The sequence below is a fragment of the Zootoca vivipara genome, chromosome 8 (assembly GCF_963506605.1).
Source record: "Zootoca vivipara chromosome 8, rZooViv1.1, whole genome shotgun sequence".
NCBI classification, from domain to species: domain Eukaryota; kingdom Metazoa; phylum Chordata; class Lepidosauria; order Squamata; family Lacertidae; genus Zootoca; species Zootoca vivipara.
In genome coordinates, this window is record NC_083283.1 from 82,331,443 (window position 1) to 82,353,670 (window position 22,228).

At 48.9% G+C, this 22,228-nt stretch overlaps 1 protein-coding gene across 3 annotated transcripts in view; it reads right to left on the reverse strand.

The window, feature by feature from the left end:
• PCDH1 (protocadherin 1) overlaps positions 1-22,228 on the reverse strand; it is an 83,807-nt gene that overhangs the window by 60,009 nt on the left and 1,570 nt on the right. The gene's annotated exons all lie outside the window — the stretch shown is intronic.

Sequence of the window (22,228 nt, forward strand, 5' to 3'; positions counted from 1 at the left end):
CAAGTCATTGCTATTTACACGGAGCGATGTTGTCAGTCGGTTTCAGAACCTCCTAATGGCTTTTGGCGCGTCTTTCTCCAACACAAAAGCTTTGGCAGACCCATCCTCTTGCCCCTCCTCTTCCTGCGTAATTCTGGAGTTGGAGGGATGGGTCTTCCCCCCTTGCTTGCCCCTTCCTGTCCCACCTGGGACCCTGGCTCCTCTACCTTGCCTGAGCCTCGGACACGACTTCCTGCTTCCCCACTGGAATCGGAACTCTCCCTGCTTTCCCCTTTGCTCGGGGACGGGCTTGAACTCAGGAGGGGAGGGACTTCGCGATATCCCCTGTCCCTCACATCCACCCCCCTCCCAAGCTCTCCTTCACCCCTCCCCAGGCCCCCCCCATGTGTCGGTGACGACTGGAAGCCTAAGAACTCAGTGCTCTCCGAGCCCGTTGGTGTGAATACCTCCCCCCAGTCCTGCGAGCCCCCCCCTTCCGCCTGGGCGGACGGGAATCCCAAAAAGTCCGTGGCGTCAGAGCTGGTGGGGGTAAAAACGTTCTGCCAATCTGCTCCTTCCTCTGACTGGGTGGATCTCGGTGACACCCATACCTCATCCTCTGGTTCCTCAAACTCCGCTTCCCAGCGCCATGGTGAGCTGCTCTCCCGTGCCTCCTCCTCCTCCCCCTCCCTTTCCATGTGCCAGGGCTTGGGTCTGTGGGGAAAGAGGGCGTGAAATTCTTCCACCAAGAATTCCTCCTGTATCTGAGTGGCTGGGACCCATTCATTCTGGGACGGTGGAGCATCCTCCCATGCCATGAGGTACTCCAGTCCCCCCACCCCCCACCTTGAATCCAGGATGGCCGTGGCCTCATTGAGTTGCTCCCTGCCTTCCCTCTCCCCCCCTCCCTCGGGGGTTTGTTCGCCGTCTCGGAGCCTGCTGCTTTCCCTGTACGGCGACAGCAGCGATCTATGAAACACTGGATGCACCCTCATGTCCTCTGGCAGTGCCAGCCTGTATGCCACCGGGTTTACCTGTTGCGTGACCGTGAAGGGGCCCAGCCTTTTGGGTGCCAGCTTTTTGCACCTCCCTCTGGTGGGAAGGCCCTCCGAGGACAACCACACCTTGTCCCCCACCCTGATGACCTCCCCTTGTCGCCTGTGGCGATCTGCCCCCTTTTTGTACGCTTCCTTGGCCCTCTCCAAGTGTTCTCTGAGCTGCTGGTGCACCGTCTCCAGTTCCTCTGCCCAATCCTCAGCCTGTGGGCCCTCCTCCTCCTCCTCCTCCCTCTCCCTCTCTGGGAAAGATCTGAGGTCGCGCCCGTAATTGGCCTTAAAGGGCGACACCCCTGTGGAGACGTGCACTGCATTGTTGTAGGCAAATTCTGCTAGTGGCAAGCGATCCACCCAGTCCGTTTGCCGCTGGCTGACGTAGCATCTCAGGTACTGCTGCAGAATGGCGTTGACCCTCTCCGCTTGTCCGTTGGTCTGCGGGTGCCTAGCCGTCGACAAGCTGACCTCCACCTGCAGGAGGTTCATGAGCCGCCGCCAGAACCTGGAAACAAATTGGCGGCCACGATCCGAAATAACCCTTAAAGGTAATCCATGCAGTCTGAAAATGTGATCAACAAACAGTTTGGCTGTCTCTTCTGCCGAGACTGCCCTGGCACACGGTATAAAGTGACACATTTTAGACATAAGGTCCACCACCACCAACACTGCAGTCTTACCCCTGGACGAAGGCAGATCTGTGATGAAGTCCATGGACACCACTTCCCACGGCCTGTGTGGTGTGGCTAAGGGCTCCAGCAACCCTGGTGGCGCTGCTCTGACCACCTTCGCCCGCTGGCAGGTGGTACAGCCCCTTACATAGTCTCGAACATCTTCCCGCACCCCTGGCCACCAGAAGTGTCTCATGACTAGGTGAGCGGTTTTGTCCCTTCCAAAATGCCCCGCTGTAGGGTTGTCGTGCATCTGCTTGAGGACCGTACGTCGAAGCTGGGTGGTGGGTAGGTACAGCGCACCCTTGTAGAAAAGCAGCCCTCTGCGTTCTGCAAAGTCTTTTGCCTGCTCCCTCCCCCCTCTCAGTTCTCTGAAGATGCGGTTGGCAAATTCATCCGCTGCCGTCAGTGCTGTGAGTTCTGCCTCGCTCACCACAGCTGCTCCGCAGGACCATGCCGACGGGGGGAAAATGTGCCTTGGGGCTGGTGGCGCCTCCTCCTCCATGTACTCTGGCTTGCGGGAGAGGGCATCCGCCCTGACATTCTGCTCCCCCGGGATGTAGTGGATGGAGAAGTTGAAGTTCGAGAAGAACTCTGCCCACCGTATCTGCCGCTGGTTGAGCACCCTGGCAGTTCTCCAGAACTCCAGGTTCTTGTGGTCTGTGCACACCTGGATGGGGTGCTTCGCGCCCACCAGGAAGTGTCGCCAGTGCTGGAACGCAGCGTAGATCGCAAGAAGTTCCCTATCAAACACTGTGTAGTTGCGTTCAGGCTGTGTCAGCTTCCTGGAGAAGAAGGCACAGGGTCTCCACTCCCTGTTGGCGTCCAGTTGCAACAAAATTGCGCCCACAGCTTTTTCAGAAGCATCTGTCTCAATGCGTAGGGGCGCGTCCTGCACCACATGGAACAGGTTTTGGTCTGAGGCGAACACTCTCTTGAGGCTTTCGAACGCTGCTTGCGCCTCTGGTGTCCACTTGAACTTCTGCTTGCCTCTCAGGCAGTCCGTGATGGGAGCCGTAACGCGAGAGAAGTTCTTGATGAACTTCCTGTAGAAGTTAGCGAAGCCTAGTAGGCGTTGGGCATCTTTGCGCGTCCTGGGGCTGTGCCAGTCCAGGATGGCCTGCACCTTGTCCTTGTCCATCGCCAGCCCCTTGTCTGACAGCTTGTAGCCCAGGAAGTCCACCTCTTTGGTGTGAAACTTGCACTTCTCCAGCTTCACATACAGGTGGTTCTCCTTCAGGCGTTGCAACACCTCTCTGACATCTTTCACATGCTGCACTGGGTCATTCGAGTAGATAAGGATGTCATCTAGGAAGACCAAGCATTTCCTGAAGAGGAGGGACCCCAGGACGTGGTGCATGAAGGCCTGGAAGCATGCTGAGCCCCCTTGCAAACCGAAGGGCATCACCAGATATTCAAAAGAGCCCAGAGGCGTGAACATCGTGGTTTTCCATTCATCTCCTTCCCGGATCCTGATCAAGTTGTACGCCCCCCTTAGGTCCAGCTTGGTGAAAATCTTGCCCCTGCGTGCCGCTGTCAGGAGATCATCCACTCTGGGCATGGGGAAAGCCACGGGCTCTGTCACCGAATTCAGCCGTCTAAAGTCCACCACAAGACGGCGCTGTTGCGTGTCTTTCTTGTCCACCCAGAAGACCGGGCTGCCCCCTGCTGCCTTGCTTTCCCTTATGAACCCCCGCTTGAGGTTCTTGTCGATGAAAGCGCGCAGATCCTCCAGCTCCTGGTCTGACATGGCGTACAGCTTGGCTGGGGGTATCGTCGCCCCTGGCACCAGGTTGATCTGGCAGTCAAAAGGCCTGTGCGGGGGTAGGTGGTCGGACTCCGCTTCGCTGAAGACCTCCTGCAGGTCCCAGTACTGCTTGGGTATTGCCTCACCCCCTTTGATATGCATGGTGGCCACCGTGGCTATCGGAGGCCCCTCCCCTGGTTGGTGCTGCATGCAATGTTCCAGACAAAAGTCTGACCCAAACGTGATGCACCTCTGGTGCCAACTGATGGAGGGGTCGTGGCGCGCCAGCCAGCTCATGCCCAAGACGATGGGGGGGTCTGAGATGGTGGTGACGTTGAACGCCAGTGTCTCTGAGTGCCTTCCCACCGTCATTCTCATGGGGGGGGTTTGATGTGTGATGGCCCCTCCCAGCAGCTCCCTGCCGTCAATGGTTGCTACGTGCAGAGGAAAATCCAACTGCAAAAGCTGGATTTGGTGCTCTTCTGCAAAGCTTCTCGAGAAGAAGTTGGCGGACGCCCCACTGTCAATTAAGGCGAGGACCGTCAGGGGATAGCCATTTGGGAGCGTTAGCGTCACTTCTAGAACCACTCCTGCTCTGGGAGGGGTGGGCTGGCTCTGCACCTCTCTGTGCGGGTGGGCGGGCTGGGGCTGTTGTCTGCTGACTGTGCCTGGCTGCTGCCCCTTGTCTCCTGCAGCCAGGCTTTCCCGTTTCCCTGCTGTGGTGCTGCGTCAGTGGGGGAGGGCACCACCGTTCCCGCCTTTCCTTGCCACTCCCTGCGATGTGGGCAGTCTCTGACGAGATGCTGGGGTGAGTTGCAGAGAAAGCAATTCCCGCCCCTTCCCTCCTTGCGTCTTGGCGCCGCTGGGGTTTGAAAAGCCCGCGCGCGCGCGCTATCAATCTGCATGGGCTCCTGGTCCTGGCTGGCTCCAGGCGTGGCCTGAAAGGGTTGTTGAGGGAGTGGCTTCTCCTGCGACCGTGGGAACCAAGCCCGCTTTGCGCGCGTCGCTTGCTTGTCGTTCCACCGGGATTCCTGCCTCACCCCCACCGCCAGAGCTGCTTTGCTCAGCTGATCCATAGTACTGGGCTTTGGACCTCTCGAGAGTTCATCCTTCACCTCCTCGCTCAAACCCAAGTAAAACGCAGCTTGCATGGGAGGCGAATCCAAAACCCACCCCAGTCTGTGCACCAGCATGGTGAATTTCGCCCAATATGCGCGAACTGTCATATTTCCTTGGCGTAAATTATGCAGTTCCTCCTTAGTCTGGTCCAAATGACTATCGGACGAATACATCGTCCTCAAACCTTCTAGAAATTGTTGGACATTTTTCATGCAAGGATTCTTGGTTGCGATTAATGGTCTTAGCCACTCCCTGGCTGCTCCGGTGAGATGTTCCACAATAAACGCTACTCTGTGCTCATCATCGGGGAACTCATTCTGGTGCAGCTCAAGAGCATACACGATCTCAGTCTCAAAGCCCTGAAACTCCTTCGGGTCTCCATTGAACTTGCTTACAAGGGTCCCTGCTCTCCTTCCTGGCAGCACTTGGACTTGGGGAGCCCCTCCCGCCTTGTTTTTCTCTGCATCCAGCTTGTTTTGGAGGTCTACCGCCACCGCCCTTAAATGCTGCTCTTTTTCCTGGAGCTCTCTCACCTGTTCCGCAAGTTGTAGCCGGTCGTCCTGGACCTTCTTAGTCTCCTCTTTAGCTGCCTTCAATTCTCCCTGCGCCTGCAGCGACAGCTGTTGCAGTTCTAGCTGGGCTTGCTCAGCGATCTGCCGCCACTTCTCCGCCTCGGACACGCTCATCCCGGCAACTCCGAAGTAGCCCAAAAATGATTAGGAGGTTGCTGTCACAGTGGCCGGAGTGGACTACTTCAGAGTAACGACGCTACGCAGCTCTGCATTTTATTCTTTTATTGGTGCTGCGTATTTACAGTGCTCAAGTCATTGCTATTTACACGGAGCGATGTTGTCAGTCGGTTTCAGAACCTCCTAATGGCTTTTGGCGCGTCTTTCTCCAACACAAAAGCTTTGGCAGACCCATCCTCTTGCCCCTCCTCTTCCTGCGTAATTCTGGAGTTGGAGGGATGGGTCTTCCCCCCTTGCTTGCCCCTTCCTGTCCCACCTGGGACCCTGGCTCCTCTACCTTGCCTGAGCCTCGGACACGACTTCCTGCTTCCCCACTGGAATCGGAACTCTCCCTGCTTTCCCCTTTGCTCGGGGACGGGCTTGAACTCAGGAGGGGAGGGACTTCGCGATATCCCCTGTCCCTCACAGCTACCAAAGCTAATAACACAAGACATCAGCTCCCCTGTAGCACCCAGTCAGGGATGCCCAAGAAGCGCAGGGATGGTGGTGGCTCCAAGGTTGACTTTGGTGCTTAAAGCCCAAATGGCCTAGGACCAAAATCTGCAAGGAGCAGACCCCATTCTTCCATACTGACCTGCCTGTGCTTTAAACACAGGACCCACACGCGGAACGCCCTCCCCACCGAGGGACTGTTGCCCCCAACCCTTTGTGGTCTTAGGTGACTGGTACAGCCTAGGCAGGCAGCATTGAATCTGGGCCGCTACCGGGGCAACTTACACAGGAGCAGGTAAGATGTTGCTTTGGCAGTAAGGGGCTATTCAGGTAACTTAGGCAGGCAGCCTCTCCCCACCGCAACAGGAGCAGGAGGATGAACTAGCCTGACTGGGAGAGAACCGGTCTGGCCAGTGCTGCTGCTGCTGCCAGCACCTCTGCCGCTTATGCCTCTGTTGGCACCACGGTGGTGCCAGGCAGGTGCCTTGATTTATTATCATTTCATTCTGTGCTATGTTCAATGTGTGATGTTGCGATGTGCTTGCTCGTACAAAGGTGGATGCACACATGGCAAGATTTACCCAATACACATAACATACACAAGGCACAGCTACAGTTAAGGTAGAAAACACACAAGACAACGAACAGCCATTTTGCTTTTAAAACTGCTACAAGGAAGGATGGGAAATGATGAATTAGGAAAGGACTGGAGAAGCTGCAAGGCTGGGTTGTGGGTGGCTGGGTACTGGGCAAGAAGGGTAAGGGAGACTGGATGGGAAAAGGCAGGGCCGTAAAGCGGCACTAACAGAAAGACAAGCTGCTGGGAAGAACTGCCAACAGACATGCACAACCCAGGAGAAAACATCTGTGACCATGAAAACAGGTTCAAAATGGAAAACAAAGATAAGACTCAGACAACAATTATTACTTTAAAATAAGGAGGATGAGACTGATTGACTGAGAAAGGGAAGGCTGGAAGCAAGCAAACACAGATTTAAGGCCAGGAGGGACTAAAGGAAAACAAGACAAGCTGAATAACGGGACGAACCCACCAAACAAACTCTGCCCACCAGCTCCTTCAAATGTTCTCTCTCCCTCTCTCTCTGAATTGACAAAAGAGTTAAGCCAGCGGGGGTGGGGTGGGGGGGGGAAGCTCATGCTTTTGAGACTTGGCCATCCCTCCTCACAGGCACTGTTTCCAAGCAAGGGGGCAGTTTCAATAAGCAAAGCATCTTAAGCCCTGGATGTACAGGTACTAGCTGTCAATAAACAAAGCCCGGAACCCTCCTACCCCCCACCATGGCATTTTCCTTTTATGGTGCCTGCTTCACCTTACATTTCAGTTTTGGAAACATTTTGGCACCAGAAGCGGTTTAGTCATGCTGGTCACATGACCTGGAAAGCTGTCTGTGGATGAATGCTCCCTTGGCCTGAAATGAGCTGAGTGCCGAAATGAGTTGAGCGCCGCAACCCCATAGCATAGCTGTCAAGTTCTCCCCTTTTTTAAGGGAAATTCCTTAGTAACTCTCCTGCATCAACCATCTTGGGATTCGGTGATTGGCAGTGGAGTTTTTTAACTGCTTTAAATATGTTTTTATCTTATCTTAAACTGTGTCACTTTAACACTTTAATGTTTGCCATCTTGGGCTCCCCTTTGGAAAGAAGAGTGGCATAGAAGTGTAATGAACAAAGAAATAAATAATTTTTGGGGGCAGTGCAGCCTTTGCCATCCTGGCACCCGCCAGATGTATTTGACTATGACTCCCTTCAGGCTCAGCTGGCATGGTCATGATGGCTGAGGCTCATGGGAGTTGTAGTCCAACACATCTAAAGATCTCCAGATTAGGGGAGGCTGTGGTACTTTGGGGAAACAGAGAGGTGTTTCAGGATGGAAGGATCTACAGCAGGGGTCCCCAGACTACGGCCCGGGGGACACATACGGCCCGTGAGGCTCTTTTATGCAACCCCCGCTGCTGCCGCCCGTTCTTACCAGCGCAGCGTGGCTGCCGACTTCCGACCCAGAAAAGCGACAGAAATAGCTTGTGCGCGTGCGCAAGCGTCATTTCCGGTGCTTTCCAGGTTGGGAGTGTGCCAGAAATAGCATTTGCGCATGCACATGGGCGCGCACGGCCGTGCGCTCCCGCGCCCTCCGGCCCGCTGGGCATCCAGCCCGAAGCCGGGTAAGCTTGGGGACCCCTGATCTACAGTAAGGTCTGATGGTGTGCCCTTAGGCAGATCAAACCGATGTTACAAAATTGAAAGGGAACCAACCTCCCCTGATTTTTAGAACATTGTAACTGGATTCACCCATGCTTCTGAGGAAAAATAACATGAGTGGAGACAGAGTTGAATCCACCCCCAGTTATCAAGGTTACATTTGCCAAACTAAAATGCATCCACTTCTAAACGTTTCCATTGTTTCCAGAATGTACAGGCCCTATGGAGCCCCAATGTGAAGAAGAAGAAGAAGAAGAAGAAGAAGAAGAAGAAGAAGAAGAAGAAGAAGAAGAAGAAGAAGGAGAAGGAGAAGGAGAAGGAGAAGGAGAAGGAGAAGGAGAAGGAGAAGGAGAAGGAGAAGGAGAAGGAGAAGGAGAAGAAGGAGGAGGAGGAGGAGGAGGAGGAGGAGGAGGGGGAGGGGAGGAGGAGAAGGAAGTAGTGTAGCAACTAGCAAGTGTGCACATGGCCCTCTCATGGACTAAGGCCTTCTTAAATAAAGATGGGATCCACGCCCCCTCTACACACACTTTTTGTTAAATAGAGTATATTCTCAGGTACATTGGCTATATTAAGAGGAGGCCAGTTTGTTTTGAAGAATACAGTTCTGTGTGAGGATTGCTGACTCTAGACATGCGCCAGCACACAGCGGGTGGCAGACATCACTCCTTCAAGAACAGGAGAAGCCCACCAGGCCTCCTCCTTCCCCCAACTGTTTGCAAAGGAAAGGTGAATCATTGCTGCAAGCGTCTTTCTCTGCAGGCGATCGGGTGGGGTGGGCGGGCTGAACAACAATTCTACATGATCCCCAGCAGAAAATGAGGCTTCCAGCATCTTAACTTTGCAAACAGCTGGGGGGCGGGAGGAGGACGACTCTGGCAAGGTTTTTCCTATTTCAAGGAAGCTGTCATATTCCCGACTCCCAGGGTGTGTGTTCTCTGATCCTTGGGTAATGAGACAGTAGGCAGTAGAAGGCAAAGAGGGATTAAGGCAGGCAGAGTTTGGAAAAAGTTCAGCAGTAATTAAGTTCTTGCAACATTCCAGATGTGGTCACCCTGATAGGGTGTGGGAATGTGAAGGCAAAAACTGTGTGGCACAGCCCTTGTGCCACTTTCCAGAGGTAGTTGTGTGGGATGACTAACTCATCTGAGCGCAATGCTCCTTAAAACAGCTCATCATGTACAAAATACCTTTGACACAATATTGGCGGAAGTACGAACTACCCAGTTAAGACAGGAGATATTAACTTCTTTTCAGATACTGATAACTCGCAACTTATGCACATTTAACTTGTCTGCATTGAGCTTTGTGCATTTGGCAATTAAAGAAAAATTGAAAAGGAAGGCCACCTGCCGTTGCACCCAATGTGTTTTGACTATATGCAATTTTGGCTTTATGCGCTATCCCAGGAATGTAACCTATCGTATGTTGAAAGTCACCTGTATACCCTTCTTGCACAACAAGTTTCACTCAAAGATAAATCAGGAAGTTTTTAATGTCTGGCATTTTATTATGTTTTTATATGTGCTGGAAGCTGCCCAGAGTGACTGGGGTACTTAGAAATAATAAAATTATAGTTATCCTTATTGTTATTAGCTACCTAAGCAAACAGTTCACTGTTCTACATTTAGGAAGTCAGCACTTCTGACACAGAGAGATCCCTTGTAGAGGTTGCTCAGTAATGGAAGCCACAGGTACAGCAACTTCTAAAACCAGCTGCATATTCAGGGAATACTTGTCACCCAACACTCACCACTGGCCTGACCTGGTAGGCCAGCTCTTAGTGTTTATCATTACAGTATAATGCTAAGGGCTGACATACCAGTGGAGACCAGGGTTCTGTCTTGTCCTGTATTCTGTCCTTTGCAGTAGCCAGGTGTGCATTTACGCACACGTTTCTAAAAAATGTTGCTTTGCCAAAGACATAGTTGCAATGAAGAATACTAAAAATAAAATTTGCATATTACTAAACTTTAATATAAGTGCTTTAAAAAAGAAAAAGAAAATATGGCAGTGGGATTTGCTGCCAAGGAGTGTGGTGGAGTCTCCTTCTTTGGAGGTCTTTAAGCGGAGGCTTGACGGCCATATGTCAGGAATGCTTTGATGGTGTTTCCTGCTTGGCAGGGGGTTGGACTGGATGGCCCTTGTGGTCTCTTCCAACTCTATGATTCTATGAAGTTGTAAGATAACAAAAACAAGAAGGATATCTATTAGTTTCCCTTTCCATTACTTCTCCAGAACCAACGCAGGGTATAACACACCTTTGTGACACATAATATACAGATAACCAAGATGAAAATTATCTCCCACCAATTATAGTTGGCCCTCCGTTGGCTAACCAGTAGATTAATCAAGTGAAATTGTAGCTGACAAGTGTGCAACTCTAATACAGTGGAACCTCGGTTTATGAACACCTCGGTTTATGAATTTTCGGTTTACGAACGCCGCGGACCCATCTGGAACGGATTAATTCACTTTCCATTACTTTCAATGGGAAAGTTCGCTTCAGTTTATGAACAGACTTCCAGAACCAATTGTGTTCATAAACCGAGGTACCACTGTATTGCTAAATGTTTACAAAATCCTATTTTTGCTCAAAAGTAATTCTTAATTGTGTTAATCAGGATTTAGTCCTTAAAGAGTGTCTTAACCAGTTAAACCAATAAATGAAAAGCCTTTTCCTGAATTAAAAATGTGCCTGCATTACACATTTGCAACTTTTTAATACAAATACTTACTCCACTCCCAAGTGCAACATGCACCTGTCCTCACAAACCACCGCTACGTAAAATGCTTCCAGAAACAAACTGGATTGTGATACATCTTTTGTTTTCCAGGGAGCAAGGCACAGCTGCCATTTATCCCAATCACCGACATCCTATTTACAGACTTGTGTCCTCCACACCCACTTCCATGGCCTCAAAGCAAAGCGCATTCCTTTCTCAGAAAGGATCTTCAAACGCTATCTTGCTTACATTCAAACAAAGTCATTACCCAACTTCAGCTCAGCCTACCCAATAACATCCCAAAGTGCAACCCAAGCTCACTTCCTCCAAACAGGGTGCAGCGCATTGAAGTCACAACATACCATCTGCCTACCATCCTGTTTACCAGCCTCACTGACCCAGACTTCCTCCCACTCATGATTCCTCCTCCTCCTCTAAATAACTCCACTATCCATACATGATACAACACCAACTTCCCAGGCAATTATCGCAAAATAGAAAACAGGCAGTTATAATCCTTGTCATAGCAAACCTTGCGTCAAATCAAGCAGAGCCTGCCCTAGCATATGTGAGAATATTTTTTGGGGTGGGAATTACCCCCTCCCCCAGCATTTCCTTAAAAACCAAAACCACACAGCAGCTGACTGGATAACAACACAAGGGTAGCCAATATTATGGATGGGAGCAATGGAACACCCAATCTCAGGAGCTGCACTAGGGCCAGACCATGGCATTACCAAGGAGGCAGGTTTAGGGGCTATCTGAAGACTATCCCAGAAGGATACAGGTATCAGCAAGGGTGTCCCCCATGAGTTTAAGGTGCTGTTCTGCAACGCCAGGTCAATGACCAAGACCAGTGCCATCCATGACTTGACCATGGCTGGGGGAACTGACCAGGTACATGTAACAGAGACTTGGTTGGATGAAGCAGGTGGGCCTGTTCTTGCTGCTGTTTGTCCACCAGGTTTCTCTTACACACAGCAGCCCAGGTCATGTGGGCAGGGAGGGGTGGATGCCGTGGTTTTTAGGAAGCCTTCAGTTTTCATCAGGTGTCCTATTAAGGAGACCCAGTTCTCTGAGTGCATGTTCTAGAACAGTGAGTGTTATAAATCAGGGGTGGCCAACTCCCAGGAGACTGTAATCTACTCACAGTTAAAAACTGGCAGTGATCTACTTCCTTTTTGGGGGGTTCAGGCAGGTCAAAGTTGAGATTTTTTTAGGAAGGAGGAAGGCCCATTTTGGGGGGCTTCAGGTCAAAGTTGTTGAGTTTTTTCAGGGAGGAGGTAAATTTTTGAGCTTTTTTTAGGGGAGCCACAGTTGTTCAGCTTCTTTGGAGGGAGCCAATGATCTATCAGTGATCTACCGCAGATGTTCAGTGATCTACTGGTAGATCATGATCTACCTGTTGGACATGCCTGTTATAAATTAACCAAGTACTGGGTGCATCTGCAACTGGCATGGGTCCAACAGTGACCACGTGGAGATCTCTGGGTGCCAGGTTGGTGAATGGGAAGAGCAAAATGTCACTTAGATAAGGATCTGCTCTGGTTATCTCCTGCTTGGAATACTGCAATGTGCTCTATGTGGGGCTACCTTTGAAGGTGACTTGGAAATTACAACCAATCCAGTATGCAGTAGCTAGACTAGGGACTAGGAGCAGCTGCCGGGATCATATAATACTAGTCTTAAAGGATCTAAATCAGGCACCCCCAAACTTCGGCCCTCCAGATGTTTTGGACTACAATTCCCATCTTCCCTGACCACTGATCCTGTTAGCTAGGGATCATGGGAGTTGTAGGCCAAAAAATCTGGAGGGCAGCAGTTTGGGGGTGCCTGATCTACATTGACCCCCAGTACATTTCTGAGCACAATTCAAATTGTTGGTGTTGACCTTCAAAGCCGTAAATGGCCCTGGCCCTGTATACCTGAAGGAGCGTCTCCACACCCATCGTCCAACCTGGACAGAGGTCCTGCTCTGAGGGGCCTCCTTGTAGTTCCCTCACTGCAAGAAGTGAAGATACAGGGAACCAGGCAGAGGGCCTTCTCGGTGGTGGTGCCCGCCCTTAGGATTGTCCTCCCATCAGATGTAAAAGAGATAAACAACTATCTGACTTTGAGAAGATATCTGAATGCAACCCTGTATAGGAAAGTTTTTAATGTGTGATGTTTTACTTAGGTTTGATAATTTCCTGGAAGCCTCCCAGAGTGCCTGGGGCAACCCAGTCAGATGAGCGGGGTACAAATAATAGAATTATTATTATTATTACTAAATTGCAGGTCTGTCATACATTACCCAACAAAAAGGGTCCAACACTGAACTATTCTACAGGGCTGGTGTAACTTGTACTCTCTAAACCACAAGCCCAGCCCCTGAATAAAAATGATGGTGTTTATCGGTGCTTCTTTCCCATCACATTTATTTTTAAAAATAAACCCGGGGGGGGGGCATTAAGTAAGATCTGACTAAGGAAAATCATTAATCCAGCTATCATTTTTTTCTTTGATTTTGGGTACTAACACTACTACCCAATCACAGCTACTCTCAAATGCTGAATTTCTGGTTTTGCTCTTACCCTCTGGGGCAGCAACCACTTCTTCACCAGGGAATGAACCAGGAAGTTTTTCTCTCTAGTCTTTCTTCCTAAATATGAACCATTGCTATGGGTTATTATTATTATTGTTGTTGTTGTTTGGGAATAGCTATTTTTGCTCCGGGTTGAAAATTGATGCCTGGACACCAGGTCAGCCCCAATGGAAGGGTAGGTATGGTACAAGTGTCTTGGGGACCAGATCTACCCAGCTCAGGCTTCACTCCCACTTACTCACCAGATCTAGTTATGTATACTCATGCATGTACTTCGCACACACAAACCCTGGGAAAATGGCTGCAGTTGCCTTGGGAAACTGATGACTTATGGCGCACAAGTTACTGTTCATTTGAACAGGACTTGTGCAAGAGAACTTGGAGTGTAGCAAGACCAGTAGCAGAAACTTCATCGTTGGTTATCTATTGTTTTTGCTTTGTATTTATAAACTTCAGCTTAGATTGGTTTTTTGTAATATTTAATTTATTCTGTTTGCTAAAGTGTTGATTTTTGGCATTTTATATATTTGTATATCTTATATATTTTATATATTTGTATTTCCAGTGTCCTCTATTTTAATGTTTTCAAAATTTACTGTGAGCTGCTTTGGGCACAGCTCAATGTGGGAAAGCGGCATATTAAGTCAAATCAATCAACCAATTTCCTGGTGAATTGTGTCCGTTTGGGGGAGAAGAGGGCTTCTTTGGGTAGAAGGGCACGATATACATTTAATAAAACGAATAACTAACCATTTAGGTTTTCCACATCAAACACCAAAATGCCTTGTATAAGGCATCACTGCTAATTAAACCCTTCTTAGCAGACATAAGTGCTCTGGGTAATCGTGGGACTTTAGGCAGAATTTGTACTCATTGCTGTCTTGGAACTTACCCAAGATACCCAAATGGGAAGCAGCTAGTAAGTGGTGTGATCTGTGGATGCAAACTTACAGATAATAATAATAATAATAATAATAATAATAATAATAATAATAGGTAAATTGAGAGCTACTGTGATTTCTTTACATTTGAAAGGACCTCGGTGGGACTTGTTGCCTAGCAGCAGCCAGCAAAAACAGATTGTTCCTGTGCAGGTCTGAGTGAGATCCAGCTCAGCTGCTCAGCCCCACTTCCCTGCCTCACTGGATTTGACAGGAGCTTCTGGAAGGCATGATACCAGGGAAGAACCAGGAAGGGGCAGAAAATGCTGCCTGGATAAGGCTGGTTCCTGGACTTGAGAGGTGGGGAACCCTTCTCAGCCCAGGGGCTTACTTCCCTTGCTCGGTCCCTCCCGACCCCCAGATCTCTAGTCCTTTATCCTAGTCCCTTTTCCCTGCTCAGTTTACTTTCTCTTGGTTAGCTGCCTCCCTATTCCTGCCCATTTCCTTTCATTAGACTCCTTTCATTGCTAACCCTGCGTTGACCCAGCACTTTCTCAGCCCAATCCTTTTTCCTGTTCTGGATCAGGAGGTTGACCAAGCATCAGGGATACACACACTCGTACAACAACAAGGAGCTAAAGGTAAGCTGAAGGCAATACCATAGCGGCCAAGTTTTCCCTTTTCTCGTGAGGAAGCCTATTCAGCATAATGGAAAATCCCTTTAAAAAAGGGATAACTTGGCAGCTATGGGCAATACGTGCCATCGCTTGCTCTGCACCGAAGCAGGCTCCAATACTCCTCTCTTGGCATTTAATTCCCTTCTCCTCAGCTTCCTACTCTGCCCTGAAAAGATCCCAGAAATGCCATCCTATATCGCACCAGCATCATCCACTAAACTAGGGATGACAAAAGCAGGGGCCCTTTAAATGTTGGGCTCCATTAACTCCCATCAGCCCCAGGCCAGCATAGCCAATGGTCATGGAGAAGGAAGTTGTAGTCCAAAAATATTTGGAGGGCCCATCACTGCACAAAACACACAAGGATAATCTTATGTCCTTGTTTTATTCCTTCCACCTCTGCAATGTGTTGAGCTCTCAAACTGTGAATATTTAATTGTTTAATTGTTTGCAGCGCTTATGTGCTGCCTGGTAACTATGTTACCTGGGTGGCTTACAACAATCCAGCATTAAAATGTAAAATGTATCCCTTCTTACTTGGGATAACGGGAGATGAAATACCTAGGAAGGATGTTACTTTCTTTTTGTATGCCACAACAGCTGCAAGAATTCTACTTGCAAAGAATTGGAAGAATGAAGAATTACCAACAGTGGATGAATGGCAGAAGAAGTTGATAGAATTTATGGAACTGTCTGAGCTGACCGGGAGACTCCGGGACCAGAGTGAAGTAGCAGTGGAAGAAGATTGGAAGAAATTTAAAATTTATTTAAAGAATAAACGTATAATAGATTAGAATTATTGGAAGTGAGGGAGATAAAATAGAGGTTGTAGATAATACAATAGTGTGAAATAAGCATTGATAGAAGTTAAGGACAATTTAATTAAGAAGTAAGATCTAGATAGAATATAAAAGGATAAGATATAAAAGATTAAAGAATTAAGGTATAGTTAAAGTAACAATTAGAATTTATATAAGATTTAGAGTTTACTACGGAGGATATGTAAAGAATCGCAGAAGGAGGTGGAATGAGGAAGTCAATAGATTGGAAATAAGGGTTATAGTTAGAATTTTGTTTTTGCATTTTTTCTTTTTTTGTATTCTTGTTTTTTCTTTTTTATGTTTTGTAATTTTCTTTGTGTGTTTTGTATTTTTGTATTTTTTGTTGTTTGAGAAAATCTTTAATAAATACATTAAAAAAGTAATGACAAACCAGCAATAAACAATAAAAAGTAGCACAAAATGTTTAGCAGCAGCAGCAGCTAATAAAACAGTATAATAAGATTCACAGCACTGCTAAAAGTATGCTGCAAATGGGGATTATAAATGCACAGGTCAAAAAATATTTATGATTCCTAATCGAAATACACCAGCTTTTGCTTTCCACCAGTTCACACAGGATGCTAACCAAAACCCTGACTTAGCATAAATGCATGCGCATGCGCACTCCCAGAGACAAGACCACAGCTGCTTTGCTCCTCCTCGGGTTCTCCTGCTGCATCACTGAGAGCTAAGCAATGGTTTGGTTTAGCATAGCATCCGTACCTAGGCTCATGATTTGTCTCCTACAAAAAAAACCACGAACACTAAGCCATAAAACAAACCGTGGCTATAGCTTTGTCTGGGGTAAGGGAAACTATGAGCCCAGGTTCCAACGACACACTAAGCCTAACCATGGCGTAGCTCTCACAGTGGCTCAGCCACAGGCACCGACGAGCAGTAAAGCAGCAGCAATCTCCCCTGTAGGAAGGAACCCACTTTGTTTGGCTTAGCATACCATGTGAACTGGGTCTGTACTGAGTTGCAACTGCACGGGGCTTTTGGACAATCTAGGAAAGAGGTCGGCAACCTTTTTCGGCTGTAGGCTGGTCCACCGTCCCTCAGACCATGTGGTGGGCCGGACAATATTTTTTTGGGGGAAAATGAACGAATTCCTATGCCCCACAAATAACCCAGAGATGCATTTTAAATAAAAGGACACATTCTACTCCTGTAAAAACACGCTGGTTCCCGGACCATCCATGGGCCGGATTGAGAAGGCGATTGGGCTGCATCTGGCCCCCGGGCCTTAGGTTGCCTACCCGTGATCTAGGAGCAATAGGAAACCATTGGAGGTCGGTCCACATGTCTTTTGCATTGGAGTATTCTAAGTGTTTTCTGCTTGGCTTTTTATCTACTTGGAAATAATCCTAATTTCATTTAGTTATAACTTCATTAGAGTCTTACATATATAAAGACACTAAGCAAGATCGTGTATGTGGAGATTAAGGCTGTGGTTTTATGGAAGAAAGTCCCATTGAACAAAGTAGGGCTTACAGTCTGGTCCTATGCATGTTTCTGAAGAACGGTTCAGAATTTTCCAGAAATAAGGCACCGAAGGCACTAGGCAATTTTTTAAAATGCTATTATGGCAACTAGTTAGTATACATACATTCGGGGAAGAATTGAATTCAACAAGGCATTTCTTTTCTTTTTTTAAAAAAAGAATCACTAAAATACACAAAGCCAATTAAAAATCAGAATAAAATACACAAAACCAATTAAAAACCAGAACAGAAACCAGAATACAGCAAAGCAAATGCCCTTAGAAACAACAGAAAAATAAATACAGTACAGCAGAGATATAGCCCTGCATATTGGGATGGGGTGGGGGTTGTAGCTGCAGTGGAACTGGACCTCCTTCATATGGAAGCCAACCTCACGCCCCTCCCTGCTCAGGATAAACTTTGAAGCAGGCCCTACTATTAGATCTTTATTGCTGCGGGTGTTTGATTTCAATCCACCTTGTACGTGAAATGTATGGACTCTGCCCCTCAGATCGGATGGGGTGGCTGTCTGTAAACTATAGAGATTATATCCTGATGGGCAGTAAAAAGGGAGGGGGCAGTGGTGGGGGCGAGGAAATGGGAGAAAGCCAAAATGTGGGAGGGGTTTGCGAGAGGATAAAGTGCAAGGAAGAATTGATGCTTTTGAATTATGGTGCTGGAGGAGACTCTTGAGAGTCCCATGGACTGCAAGAAGATCAAACATATCTGTTCTTAAGGAAATCAGCCCTGAGTGCTCACTGGAAGGACAGATCATGAAGCTGAGGCTCCAATACTTTGGCCACATCATGAGAAGAGAAGACTCTCTGGAAAAGACCCTGATGTTGGGAAAGATGGAGGGCACAAGGAGAAGGGGACGACAGAGGATGAGATGGTTGGACAGTGTTCTCGAAGCCACCAACATGAGTCTGACCAAACTGCGGGAGGCAGTGGAAGACAGGAGTGCCTGGCGTGCTCTGGTCCATGGGGTCATGGAAGTCGGACACGACTAAACAACTAAACAACAACAACAACAACAACAACAAAGTGCAAGGATTCCCCCCAATGGAGGCATGCTTAGTACCCAGGATAGGCCAATGCAATGGAAGGAACCGTGTTCAACAAAGAGCTCCGCTTCTAAACATTTAACAAAACCCAAGAAAGCAGAAAGACGAGCAATTCCTGAACTACATTTCAGTCACCTACTGATGCAGCCAACATGGTAGGCCTGCAATAGGGAGCAGAAAAAGAAACTCATACTATTGCCAATTCAATTCAGAGCATAGCAACAGTAGAAATGTGAAAATAGGATAGCTAAGCCTTCCTTTAAAGTCCATCGCATTAGGACTTCATGGGGGGGGGGGAATGAAATAATTGCATTTCATGACATAATTACCTGTGCAATCTGACCAGATGCGGGCAAAGGAAGATAGCTGACTCTGGGCATTGATAAGTTCCCAAAGGAACTTCCCAGTGGGTTGTAACCACTCTTAATTACTAAAATAAAGTCACCATTTTGCATTTCCACCTCAAGCACCATATGCTGAGCCACACCTGGCTAACGAATGGTCAAGGCTGCAGTGTGAGTTGTCACAGTAAAGAGCCCCACGGATTCTGCACCACATTTGCCCTTGAGAAATTCATTGTTGATTACTTCATACATGTGCATACCCAGTAGAAACGAGCACATCCATACACTCCTCTCTATCCATATCCCTGTACAATATGAGCATGCATGTGTATTATGAGCTCAAGCCCTTGCAGCATTCCTGCAGAAAGATTATCACCACACATCAACTCAACACCAATCTTCAACACAGACCATTCATCCTCTCACAATTGTGCATTTCTTATTATTTTTGTGTGATCTTAAAGAAGCCACATTTCATCCAGGAGAAGAAAAGATACAGGACAAGCCAAAGCTCAAGTGCTCTTGCCCAACAAATCCAGCTCCACCACTTCATTAGGCTCCTTCTGCAACGCTTCTAATCCAGAGTCAGGGTCAGAGCTTTAACCTTGTCGAGCTGCTTGCCTAGTCTAGTCAGTGCTGGATTTGTGCACAAGCAAAACAAACTGCAGCTTGGGGCCTCAGATTATGAGAGGCCTCTAAGTAAAAAACAAACTAAACTAAACTTGGAATATTGCACAATTGGTTAATGAAGGAAATAGGAAAACAAACTCATCCTGATATGATAAAATATATCCAATCGCTACACGATAATTTGCCATGTTGTGTTTATGTATCTATTCAGAAATAACAATAATATTTTATACTATATATGTTAAGAAATCATATGGCATTTTCATAAGCAAGCAGGCTTATTGCAAGATGTGCAAGATTGTTAGTTTTTAATTGCATCCTAGCCTATGCACCGGCATGTAAACAAATACAATAGTTCATTATTTCTATTTTCATTGTCCTTCTTGTTAGAATAATACAGTCAGGGGCTCTTAAAGCTGCCATAGTTTAGGGCCTCAGCATGTCTTAATCCAGCTCCAGAGGCAGCCAACAGGGGGCACACCAGGTATTTTGGAAGACCACTCCCATCCCTAGGCATGGCAGTGTTGGCTGGGGCTGAGGATTATGGCTTTGCCCTGTAGGTCCCACTGATTTGTTGCAACTCAGATTTTTGGCCATAGGCCTATGCTGGTTGAGATGCTTTCAAATCCCCAATGAAAGCAGCTGTTATCTACACCTGGTTTTGTCAATATAGACAAAATTTTCCTTCCTCTTACAACTGGCTTAGCAAGACCATTCTCCAAGTTCCATTTAGGTGTAAACACATTAGCATATACAAAGCTATTCAGCAGGGTTTAGGCCTCCTGGCTCCTATTTGGAAGCACAGTTTCCGCCTATAGGGATACAGTGGTGGTGGTCTTATGTAGCATTTGATTCTGGGTAACACATAGATAACAGATCTGCCTTAAGGCAACTCAGAAAGCAAGAAAGGTTTCTTTAGAAGACAAGTCCAGCAGCCGGCAATGGCAGTTAACTCATAACTTCCCTATCAAAATATCAAATCTCTCTACCTTATTGGAAGATGCTACAGGATGAAAGCCATACACTGAAAACACTGTGCACATGAAACATCCCAGAATAAAAGCTCTCCGGCCAGCAGAACACACACTCAGAAACACCAGGAAGCACAAATGAAAATTGAGGTTTGGGGTTGAAATCAGATTGTGATAAAAGGCACAACGATACAAAACCCTTAAAAGAACAGCTACCTAATTCACATAGTGGTGACAGATAAAAGGCAAAAATTTATTCTCTGGTCTCAAATATTGTGTTGGAAATAATGCTTGGATGTTGGTGCAGTTTTTTAAAAAAAAATAATCATTGGTTGTGTAACACACAAGAAACATTCAGTACTTGCGCTGGGAAAATGAGAGGTTCCCCAGATGCTAGACTAGAAACTTACAGTAACCACAAACGGGCAGAGGAAAATAGAGCATGATTCATAGTTAGCATACAAGGCTGCTGTAAAAGGGACTACAACTCACCCCACCCTTCCAGCCCCTCAAGGAGATCGGGCTAAGAACAAATGGCAACAAGTAATCCGGCAACAATACAGTAAATGGCTTTTTGCACAATCGAATCCATACAGCCCTTCTCGCAGGGCACACCTAACACATTCCTCACTCCTAGGAAAATCCTCATAGGATACACACGCATCACATGCCCTCCTCCATAGGAAGGTACACGCACCACCACCACATCCTTCCAGCCTGCCTCACCCCCAGGGATACCCAGGGGCGCCTCTTTTCTGTGCACCTTCCACGTCTCCCCCTTTTCCACACATCATACTTCATCACACACACCCGATTCACCGACATGCTAAGGACGCGAGTTCTCACCAAAAGCGTACGCCGACGCTGAAACCTGGGTCTCCACCAGCCATGCATGCCTACTTCCTTTACATGCACAACACCTGAAGTTCACCTCAGAGCAGTCCGCTCTTGCATTCACACGCACCCCATTCGCATTCCCCAACCTTCCCTTGGGCTGCCTTCTGCTCCTTCCCCAAGCACTCATCGGGGTCTCTCTCCGAAGGAGGCGCACCTACACCCGAACCCGCTGCACCGCAGCTCCCGTGCAGACGCTCCTCGAGACCCCAACCCCAGAGCAGCAATGCCCCGGACAGAGCGGGGGGGGGGACCTGGCAAGGGCGAGAATGCAACGCACTTTTCACCCGGGGAAGAGGAGGCGCGCTTGCCGCCTCGGCCATCCGCGCGCAGGAGCGAAGCACGAGCGCCAGCCAGGGCAGCTGCCAGCCTCGCCCGCCCGCCCCCCCCCACGCCGCACCAGCAAAACACGCGCAGTCCGAAAAGGCGCTTGCAGGGGTGCCACGTCCCCGGAGCCCGCACACAGGCAGGGCATTCCGGGGCAGGGGTCGGGGTGGGGGCACACGAGCGAAGCGGAGTTCTCCCCCAGCACCCAACAAGTGGCAGGAGGCGACGGTGCTTCGGTCCTGGCAGGAGCCCGACTACTTGCCCCCCTTTCTGATCCGGGAGGGGGCGCACACAGCGCATCGGGGTGCAGCCATCGGGGAGAAGCCAGGCGTCGCCCACAAACGCCTCCCTGTCCCTGTCCCCCCCCGCTGCTTCTCGGCTGTCACGGGAGGGGGGTGCCCTCACTGCCCCCCCCACCCGGGGAACTGCTTCCTATTTCGGGGGCGCTCCCGTCTCCGCAGATTGGAAAAGATTCATTGAGACCCCGATCCGTGCAAAAATGAGGTGCCGAAAAGGAGGGGCGCGGGGGGAGAGAATGAATCGAATGGCTCCCGGAGGGAGAGCAGCAACGGAGGCGCCGCAGCTCACGGGGGGGGGGGGCGAAGCAGCTGGATGCAGCGAGAGGAGGAAGGACCCGGCGCAGGACCGCAGGCGAGTCGCCTGCCGGCTGGAGCAAAAACCTGACCCCCCACAAGCTGCCTACCAAGTATCCCCATCCTTGCCCCTCCACCCATCCCTCGTCCGTCCGTCTTCGGGGAGCTGCTTCCGCAAGCTGCGCGGCTGCTCGCCTGCCTCTACTCCCGCCACCCGCAGCCTCGACCGGGCGCCTTCCTTCCTTGCTTCCCTCCAGCCCGGCGCCCGCATT